Below are 11040 nucleotides of genomic sequence, written 5' to 3' on the forward strand. Positions count from 1 at the left end.
GCGGACAGTCCACCCCTCCTTCTCTGTACTTGGACAGAAACAGGTGTTTCTATGTTGCGCTGAAATGTATAAGGGCGGACGGTCTGGCCCTCAGGGGCGGACGGTCCGCCCACTAACATCTTTTTCCTGGACAGAAACTTCAAGTTTCTGTGTTGTGCTCCAAAATGAAGGGCGGACGGTCCACCCCCTAACATATGGTTTCTGGATAGAAATTCGAGTTTCTGGTGGCCCACACGAAGTAAAGAGCGGACGGTCCCCCCCCCCTTCTTAAAGTTTTCCAGAAACAATGGTCTCTCTGAGTGGCTGAAGTTTTGAACGGCGGACGGTCCGCCCCTAGGGCGCGGACAGTCTGCGATGAGCTGTAACGGTTGACTCTGACATGTAATGATTGCATTTCTAGCCATTAGCTTTGACCGGCGGACAGTCCGGTCTGTCTAAGGCGGACAGTTCGCGAAATCCCTGTTTTCACGCGTTTTGAACCTAATGGCTAGATCCCGAGGGGTACTCTATATATATCACACATCCGGCCGTGGGGGAGCTCTCTTGGCCTCTTGGAAAGCTTTCTTGACATACTAGAGCTAGTTTCCCCCTCTCTCACACACTCTTTGCTTAGGGATTGCATTCTTGTGAGTGTGAGGGCATCCTAGTGCATTGCATTAAGAGTTTGAGCTTTGTGACACTAGGGAATCTTCAAGTAAGCATCATCGACTTGTTACTCTTGGGAGTTGCCGCTCCCTAGACGGCTTGGAGGAGTTGATTTCGTGGAGCCCTTCAAGGAGATTGTGGAGGAGCCCCGAAATTGGTTGTGAGAGGTCGTTGTGCTCACCTCGTCGGAGTGGCGAAGAGCAACTCTAGTAGAATCGAGGTTTGGAGAGGTTCATTGATTCAAGCCGGCTCAAGATCAAGGGAAGTCTTGATAGAGGAACTATTGATTCTTTGAATCCACCTCAATGTGGATTAGGGGTGACCGGCAAGTCATCGACACCACGGAAAAAACTCTTGTCTCAAGCTCTGTTATTTCTTTGCTCATTTCAATTCTTGCAATTTATTTTGAGCAATTTACTTTCCTAGTGCTTGGATGATCTCTTGTCATCCTAGGTTGCAAACCCAACTAGTGATAGGTCTTGCTAGAAGTAGAAGCTCACTTGTTTTACTAATTAAATTTCTATAGTGTTTGTGTATGAAGTTTAAAATCGACTATTCACCCCCCTCTAGTCGGTGTCCTTGATCCTACAAGTGGTATCAATGCTAAGTACTCCATTAACAAGGATTTAATCATCCCGGAGTAAGGATAATGACTAGTGAAAATGGAATTCATGTTGGGAAGCTACCTAACTTTGATGGAAACAATTATGATTATTGGAAAGTTAGGATGACATCTTATCTCAAGGCCTTGAGTAGGAAAATATGGAGAATTGTGAATGATATATATGTCATTCTTAATGAGAAAAAATTGACACCTCTAGATGAAGAGAATGATTTACTCAATGATCAAGTCGTGAATGTGGTGTTTAGTGCTCTTGATGCTAGTGAGTTCAACCGAGTCAAGGGTCTCACTAATGCTAATGAGATATTGAAGAAACTTATGGAAATTCATGAGGATACCTTAAGTGTGAAAGATGCAAAATTGTATGTGTTCAAGGAAAAATTTAGTGAATTTGCCATGAAGAAAGAAGAAAGTGTGCCCGAGATGTTCAACCAGTTGAATGACATTGTGAATGATCTCAAGGGTCTTGGGTTTGACGTCCTGGATGAGGATTTCTCTCACAAGGGTCTTCCGGAGAGATATGATACTATAGTAACTTTGCTAGTGAGATCAAATTTGAAGACCACAACTCCCACACAAGTTTTGGGAGCAGTGCTCACTCATGACATGTTCAAGAAGTCGCAAGATGAAGTGCATAGAGTGACAAATGATGAGAAAAAGAAGAGTGTGGCTTTCAAGGCACAATCCTCCAAAGGAGAAAATGATGAAGATTGTAATGAGGATGAGTCGGATGAAGAGATGGCTCTTTTTGTAAAGAGATTCAACAAATTCATGAGCAAGAAGAGCTATGGAAGAAAACGGTCAATATTCAAAGAAAAATGCCTTCGTCAACAAGAAGTGTTTTGAGTTTGGTGAAGAAGGTCACATCATTATCAATTGTTCAAACAAGAAAAATGACAAGAACAAGAAGGGCAAGAAAGATGATGACTAGAAAAAGAAGAGATTCATCAAGCGGAAGAAAAATGGTCAAGCCTATTTTGTTGAGTGGGATTCCGATGCAAGCTTCGATGATGATGATGATGATGACAAGCCATCCAAACGTGTTGCCAAAATCGCCATCAAGGAGGCTCCTTCACTCTTCTCCACATCACATTGCCTTATGGCAAAAGGTGGTAAAAAGGTATTACAAGATGGTGAACTTGATGAACTCACTTATGATGATCTTGTTGAAATGCTAAATGATGCTGATGAATTCATGAGCAGAGAAAAGGCAAAGTTGAAGGACTTGAAGTTGAAATTCACCTCACTTCAAGCATCCTATGAAGAGCTAAATACCTCTCAAGAGAATCTCAAATAAACTCATGAGATGCTTGAGGAAGCTCACAACACTTTGCTTGCTCAAGAAAATAAGGCAACATTGAGTATTGGTGTTAATTGTGATTTAATCAATGATAAGTGTTATGCTTCTAGTTCAACTAACCCATCTTGTAGCTCAAGTGACTTTTCATGCTCAAGTAATAGACCCTCTTGTGATGAGTCACTCATTGTGAAGAATGAATTGTAGAAGAAGGAGGTCACTTGCTTGAACAATGATTTGAGAAAATGCTATGGTCAAATGGCCAAATTCAATCATTGTTGGGGAAACCAAAAATTCTCAATGAACAAAAAAAGTTTTGGATACATTCCCAAGAAGGAAAGGGCAACCTTTGTTCAAACAAGAACTACTTTCGTGAAGGTGAACTACAAGGCCGGAGGAAGACATTAGGTGCTTGATTGTGGATGCACTCAACATATGACCGGTGATCCAAGTATGTTCTCCTCTCTTGAAGAAAATGTTGTTGGCTATACTGACATAATCTTTGGAGATAATAGCCGAGGCAAAGTTGAAGGAGTTGTTAAAATTGCTATCTCAAATGATCACTCTCTCTCAAATGTGTTGCTAGTTGATTCACTTAAGTTCTATCTTTTGTCAGTTACTCAACTTTGTGATCAAGGGTACAAATGCTCTTTCACTAGTGATAGTGTAGAAGTGACTAGTTTGGATGGTAAAGATCAAATTTTCAAGGGCTTTAGACATGACACTATTTACCTTGTGGATTTATCTTCCGATGATGCAAAGTTGACAACATGTCTATTCTCAATATCATCTATGGGTTGGTTATGGCATAAAAGACTTGCGCATGTTGGCATGAAACAACTCAACCGGCTCTTGAAATATGATTTAGTTGTTGGGTTGAAAAATGTGAAGTTTGAGAAGGATAAATTATGCAGTGCTTGTCAAGCCGAAAAGCAAGTTGGAAATTCACATCCCTCCAAAAGTACTATGTCAACCTCAAGACCATTGGAATTATTGCATATGGATTTATTTGCTCCTACTACATATAGAAGCATTGGAGGAAATTGTTATTGTCTTGTGATTGTGGATGATTACTCAAGATACTCTTGGGTATTCTTTCTAAATGATAAGGCCGACACTTATGACACTTTGAAGAAATTCTTGACAAGGGCCGAAAATGAATTTGATCTCAAAGTGAAGAAAGTAAGAAGTGATAATGGAAGTGAATTTAGAAACACAAGAGTTGAAGAGTTGTGTGATGACAAGGGGATCAAGCATGAGTTCTCATCCAAGTACACACCAGAACAAAATGGTCTTGTTGAGAGAAAGAATAGAACCTTGTTTGATATGGCAAGATCAATGCTCTCCGAGTACAATGTTTCTGATAGTTTTTGGGCTGAGCCAATTAACACCGCTTGTCATGCTTCAAATAGGCTATATTGTCATAGAGTTCATGACAAAACACCGTATGAGCTGCTAGTTGGAAGGAAGCCAAATATTTCTTATTTTCGAGTCTTTGGTTGCAAGTGCTATATTCTAAGGAAAGGAACTCGGTTATCAAAGTTCCAAAGCAAGTGTGATGAAGGATTTCTTCTTGGATACTCATCTTGTAGCAAGGCTTATCGGGTTTATAATAAAACTCATGGTATTATTGAAGAAGTGTATGATGTGGAGTTTGATGAAACTCAAGGCTCACATGAAGAAAAAGATAAACTTGATGATGTGAGAAGTGATGGATTGAGAAATGCAATGAAAAATATGTCAATTGGTGATATTCGACCAAGAGAAGAAGAGGAAGAAAATAATTTATCTTTTCCTATTAGGGTGATTCCATCTACCTCTACTTCTACTTCAAATGATCAAGCTCAACAAATTGATCAAGCTACTCATGATGATGATTCTCAAGCCCAAGATCAACCGGGCTCATCTACCTCACCATCTACATTTACTCAAGAGCCCATAGCTCCACCTAGAGTTCATCATGCTGTTGCAAAGGATCACCCCGTGGATCAAATCATGGGTGACATTAGTAAGGGTGTTCAAACACGATCTCGTATTGCTTCATTTTGTGAACACTATTCTTTTGTATCTTCGTTTGAGCCTAACCGTGTAGATGAAGCACTCATGGATCCGGATTGGGTAAATGCCATGCATGAAGAGTTGAATAACTTCACCCGGAATCAAGTTTGGGATTTAGTTGAGAGGCCCAAGAATTATAATGTTATTGGTACTAAATGGGTCTTTCGAAACAAGCAAAATGAAGATGGAATTGTGGTGAGAAACAAGGCAAGATTGGTGGCTCAAGGCTTCACTCAAGTTGAAGGTTTGGATTTCGGTGAAACTTTTGCTCCCGTTGCTAGACTTGAAGCCATAAGGATCTTGCTAGCTTATGCATGCTCACATAATATAAAACTTTTTCAAATGGATGTGAAGAGTGCTTTTTTAAATGGTAGAATTAGTGAACTAGTGTATGTTGAACAACATCTCGGGTTTGAGGATCCTAAAATGCCAAATTATGCGTACAAGTGGTCTAAAGCTCTCTATGGTCTTAAGCAAGCTCCTCGAGCTTGGTATGAGAGACTAAGCGATTTTCTTGTTTCTAAGGGCTTCAAAATTGGGAAGGTTGACACTACATTGTTCACTAAATCTATTGGAAAAGACTTGTTTGTTTGCCAAATTTATGTTGATGATATTATCTTTGGTTCTACTAACCCAAGTTTTTGTGAGTAATTTAGTGACATGATGTTTAGGGAATTTGAAATGTCCATGATTGGTGAATTGAGTTTCTTTCTTGGACTTCAAATCAAGCAACTCAAGGAAGTCACATTTGTGTGCCAATCTAAATATGTGAAGGATATCTTGAAGAAATTTGGTATGGAGGATGCTAAACCTATCAAGACACCTATGGCTACAAATGGACATCTTGATCTTGGTGAGGGTGGTAATCCAGTTGACCAAAAGCTTTATAGATCCATGATTGGGAGTTTGCTTTATTTGACTGCATCTAGGCCCGACATCATGTTTAGTGTTTGTATGTGTGCTAGATTTCAAGCTGCCCCAAGAGAATATCATTTGACCGCTGTCAAGCGTATCTTGAGATATTTGGAGTTCACTCCAAATGTTGGATTATGGTATCCAAAGGGTGCTCACTTTGAATTGGTTGGATATTCGGATTCGGATTATGCCGGATGCAAGGTTGATAGAAAAAGCACTTCTGATGGTTGTCAATTTCTTGGAATGTCTCTTGTTTCTTGGTCTTCAAAGAAACAAAATTCAGTTGCTCTCTCAACCACAGAAGCGGAGTATATTTCAGCCGGAAGTTGTTGTGCTCAATTATTATGGATGAAGCAAACTTTTCTTGACTTTGGTGTGAAATTCAAGGAAATTCTCTTGTTATGTGACAATGAAAGTGCTGTGAAGATTGCATCAAATCCGGTTCAACATTCAAGAACGAAGCATATTGATATTCGCCATCATTTTCTTAGAGATTATGTGAACAAGGGAGATATCAAAATGGATGGAGTAGGCACCGAAGATCAATTAGCGGACATATTCACTAAGCCTTTGGATGAAAATCGGTTTTGCAAGTTGAGAAATGAGCTTAATGTCATTGACTTCTCAAATGTGGCTTGATATCAATTGCATATGCTATTTGGCTCTCTTATACATTCCTTCGTTTGCATTTCTAGTACTTTTGGTGCATTTTTGGGCTATTTTTGAGCTTGTCTTGATCTTGCAAGTTTTATTCGATTTTCTTGATCAAATATGTATACATTACTCCTATGAAGGTCTTCCCACTGGTTTTACAATTTTTAGAATTTTCTATGAGCAATGATCCCAAATCAAATTTCAATTCGTGGAATTTTAAGAGGAATTCTGGGCTGCCTGGAAAGTGCATAGCGGACAGTCCGCAGGTAAGAGGTGGACTGTCTGCCCGTTGATGGATTTTTTGGATAGAAAGTTGGCAGAAATCTTGTGTCTGGAAGGGTATGAGGCGGACGGTCCGCCACAGGAACGCGGACGGTCCGCGCTTATCAATGAAGAATAAAAAAAGAAAGAAAAGAAGAAAATAAGGACCCAGCGGACGGTCCGCCAGGACACTGCGGACGGTCCGCCACTGTGGATCCCGCGTGGGACCAGCCGGGCCGGGAGGCTTTTATGCTCATGTCTCTTTCTTCTTTCTCAAACCGACCACACATGCTCTCAAGCTCTCTCTCTCTCATACCCTCAAGCATGTGAAAAGGACTCCAAGGAAAGGGCATTTTGGCGTGGTTCCCGGACGGTCCGAGCACATCTCCGGACTCTCCGCGAGCTCCTCCACCATGTCCCATCGATATTTTGTCAAATCCCTCTCTCATGTTCTTGGATTTTATCAATGGAAGGAGTTAGGGTTTGAGCCTCTGATCTGTTTTTGGGCCATGGATTCATGAAATTAGTTGGAGGAACTTGTTGCTAGTATCATGGAGAAGTTAGGGTTAAATTTTGGTCAGTGGATTTTGGATTAAACTCGAGTTTTGATGATTCAAAGTGAAGGGCGACTTTTGTTCTCGCGCGCCTGCACTGTAGGCCGCGGACGGTCCGGCCGGACCCGGCGGACGGTCCGCGCAGACCAGGCGGACTGTCCGCCCATTCCCAGCGGATGGTCCGCCCGCCTACAGTTTGCTGTTGTCTCTTCTGGTTTGAGATAGATGGAATATATATATATAGGACACCGCTGTTCAGTACCCTGGGTATGTAATAGTTATTCCGTACCCGAGCCATCCGCACTTCCGTAGAGTCCCGCGCCGGCGTCCTGTTTTTCTCGTCCATCGTCAACTTCCACGCCTGTGGGCCGGTGGACCGAGCGGCAGTTTTCGTCTCCTGCGCACGTCTCCGTCAATTCGTCTCACCCCCATGGAATTCGATGTTCCTACCAAGTGGCCATCATTACGAATTAGAATACGAGTATTTATGATCAAAAGCAAATGATTTCCGTTTGTACTCCATGTTCTGCCTTCACGTGGCTCTTTGATTTACTTTTGGAAAAAATGACTGTTTATAATTAGCCAACAAAGATTTTGTATACAGAACACTTTGGTGTCACAATAAAATGCAAGTCTCTGATTAAAAACCTTAGGATTCATGATTTCACCATAGGCCTCTACATAAAACAAAATACAGCATTTATGATCCAGAGCCTACGGTTTTCATTCGTATATGATTGACAAATTGATATTTGGTGTACGAAGTACACCCGCTCTATGCCTCTAATCTAAATTTAACCATCCACCCGCCATCTTCGGCAAGCAAGCAAGGAACTCCTCCAGTTACAACACTCCTGTGCGTGAGATTTTTGGCAAGCAAACATCTCCAGGCCCCGATCTCCGGCAAAGCAACTCCAGCAAAGCAGTCCTTGCAGCCGGCCTTCTGCACAATATACAAGCATAAATGATGAGCTGACAGCTACTGATTGCTCGGCTACTAGCCCACGGCTCTGATATGCAGACAATTTATATAGAGATACTTACTGCAACTATGCAGCAGATTTGCGATATGTGAGGGGCCGGACTAAGCACATCAAACTATAGAAGTTCCCGGACACATTCAAATAAGAAATGTTTTCAAGAGCTGATGATATGAAATAAAAGAAACATGTAAGTTGTGTCGTTGCAATTATTGATGGTAGCCTCCCTGGTGGCCTTCCACATTCATCTCCTTCCTCTGCACATCTGCAGAAACAAAGATCCTCAGCAATAGTGTTAGTACAGAACAAAGGTGTGTTTGTTTACCATTTACATGATTAGCTAATTAGTAACTATTAAATAGTGCATTGCGTATAAATTTGTCAGTATACTATTGTTAAATTAGGCAGAGCTATGATTGTTCAGTTAAATGTGTGCTGCATGGGCTAGTGTGACGGTATCAAAAATGATTAATCTCCATTATAGAATCAATAACATTGGCCTGAAGCCACTAAACAGGTACTCAACAGCCAACACTCTACAGGAAAAGTGGAAAACCATGATTGGTAATAAATTGCTTGGTTCAGGAATCAGGAGTCAAACAGCAGCAAATTGTGTGTAATTACATCATAAAGCAATATATAGACCAACCAGATCTCAAATGGCCTGCTTAGAATTTTTTTTCAGCGGAGTCAAATCAAGTAGAGGTGCAGGTAAATTAGAAAGGTGATGCAGAATTTCAGACTGAGCGAGTGTGCTGCCAGCTGAAGAGCAACCGTTCAAGGTCAGGCTAGCAACACAGACAGTCGATTCATGTAAATTTAATCAAAAAATTGAGTAGATTTTGCTAAAGGTTGGTACATGATTGCGTTCATAAACAGAGCACAAGTTTATTTTTCATTGACTCTATTTATACAATCTTCTATAGTTATTTTGCTCACAGCCTCTTCTCTCAGGGCATGGTTCATTAGGATACAGATTCACAAGTAGATGCTGTCGACAATGGGTAAATCAATGATCTAACATTGGTATACACATGATTCGATAGTATGCCAACATTGGTAAATCCTAATCAGTGTCAGTTGAACAGGTTGCCTCATGAAAATTTCAGTATTAGCTAAAACACCAGTTGGCACGATTAGAGAAGAGACAGGCGCATGATGTCCTCCCATTAACTAGTTGAGCTCGGGGCCATCGTCTCCAGCTAAAGCAGGAGCAGCAACACTGAAATACATGGGTACATGTGACCGCATCCTTGTCTACTGGCTACAGGCGCGCATTCAGCAACCTTGTCTACGTCTCGAAGCATGTAAAGCCCCCAATACCGAACCTCATCCATGCATTGCACAGCTCAAGGGAGGGTGCCCCTGCATTGGTACCCGGGAGTGATCGGACTGAAAATCATGGAAGCGTGTGGGTGCGGCGTCACCCCCCACTGCTCGGTTGAGAACCAACCCTGCGGATCGACATTTTGTTAGGATACACTGACAAGAACAGGGAAGGGAAAGTTGGATAAGAATCACACAGATACCGTTTACAACAACCTAATTTGAACTACAACCTGGACAAAGCATCGGCACCTATGATAGAAATTGTCCAATAAGGGTGAGGGTAGATGGCACATTGCACCATGCGGGGGAATCAGCAGCGATTCATCCGAAAAATCTGAAACTCTTCTGAGCTGCTCCACGTCGGTCTGATCTGGCAAAATGAAGGACATACCTGAGCTGCTATAAGATGGTGAGGTGATGATGGAACTGAACATTCGGCCACCTAAAACGAGCTCATCCTGGTACATACCTATACAAGAAATCGAGAAAAAAATTTGGGGAATCAAATACGACAGGGGTGGAGGCGCACCTTGTGTACCTGGGCCGGTGGATCTCCAAAGCGTTCAACTGCTCGAGGTGAGGAGGAAGCTGCCGGTGCCGGGCGTGAGGAAACTCGCAATCGACGCCTTGCTGCCACACGGGTCTAGCGCAAGGGCACGGAGATGGAAGCTCCCGCGTGTGCTGAGGGAGCTCATACGGAGTGGAAGGCAAGCCAAGCGGATCAGGTGGCAGGCCTCCGACGCCATCGGAAGGAGCTCTCCTAGGGGTCGACGGCGGCTGGAAAAAATAGATCGAACTCGCAGAGCACGGAACCGTCGATGGCGACGGGAGGAGCGAAGTGGAATGATCGATCTAATTGGAAACCGACAACTGTGGGGAAAAATCAGGGTATGCAAAATCGGAAACGAGCTGGCGGCGTGGGATAGGGCGGGGGTGCGTGTCGGTCGGTGAGGGGTGCAGCTCGCCGGGGCGGCACGGTCGCCGGCGGCACAGGGCAGGACGGGAGAGCAGGCGACGCCGGGTAAGACGGGAGAGCAGGTGGCGCAGGAAGACGAGATCGCGGCCACGATCTGTAACGAGCTGGGGGTGACCATCTGGGAACCGGCGAGGAGAAAAACTGGACGGGTGGGGGGAGCTCGGCGCGGGGTCGGCTCGGGCTCGGGCTCGAGTTTGGTCGAGTATGGATTAGCTTATTCCATACCCAGGTTATTCAATAGAGCTACTATATATATATATGACTCTTATGGATATTTTCTTGATACTCAGGCCCGTTCGAAAGTTTTTCTCCGCTGCTACATCAAAGATAAAAAACGCAAGTGCATCAAAAAAGCAAAGAAGAGATGATGATCCAAATGATGTAGACTATGATCCTGATCTCAGTGACATGGCTGCAGAATCTTCTGCTGCTGAAAGTGATGAGTCTATGGAAGGTGCTCATGGCAGTGATGATGACGAGGTTATTGATGTGCACTCTATGAACTTGCATGGCAGACGTTGGACAGCTGAATCCTATGCCAATGCAAGATCAGTAAATCAACTCCATCAAGACCGGGATACAAATGTGTTGTTCTTCAAAACTCAGGTACAACAAGATGTCTTTTTGGTCATATGCTCAAGAAAACAGTGTTCAATCATCATACTATTGACCTAGCATATATGAGTAATCAAGCAGTCATGGCTGATTTAGTGCCTAGATTTGAAAGTATGGGATTAACAAATTTCTTT

General features: G+C 42.8%; 1 long non-coding RNA gene across 2 annotated transcripts; it reads right to left on the reverse strand.

The window, feature by feature from the left end:
* Positions 1 to 7615: 7615 nt before the first annotated feature.
* LOC120698289 lies at positions 7616 to 10404 on the reverse strand. 2 transcript variants are annotated; one of them, XR_005684792.1, is made up of 4 exons: positions 9845 to 10404; positions 9273 to 9685; positions 8051 to 9238; positions 7616 to 7949 (listed from the first exon to the last, which is right to left on the reverse strand). It is a non-coding gene; the product is annotated as an uncharacterized LOC120698289 (long non-coding RNA). The 2 variants fall into 2 exon arrangements; XR_005684791.1 differs by having other exon boundaries at positions 8051 to 9685.
* Between the last annotated feature and the right edge of the window lie 636 nt (positions 10405 to 11040).

This window comes from Panicum virgatum, chromosome 3K, assembly GCF_016808335.1.
Source record: "Panicum virgatum strain AP13 chromosome 3K, P.virgatum_v5, whole genome shotgun sequence".
Classification (NCBI taxonomy): Eukaryota; Viridiplantae; Streptophyta; class Magnoliopsida; order Poales; family Poaceae; genus Panicum; species Panicum virgatum.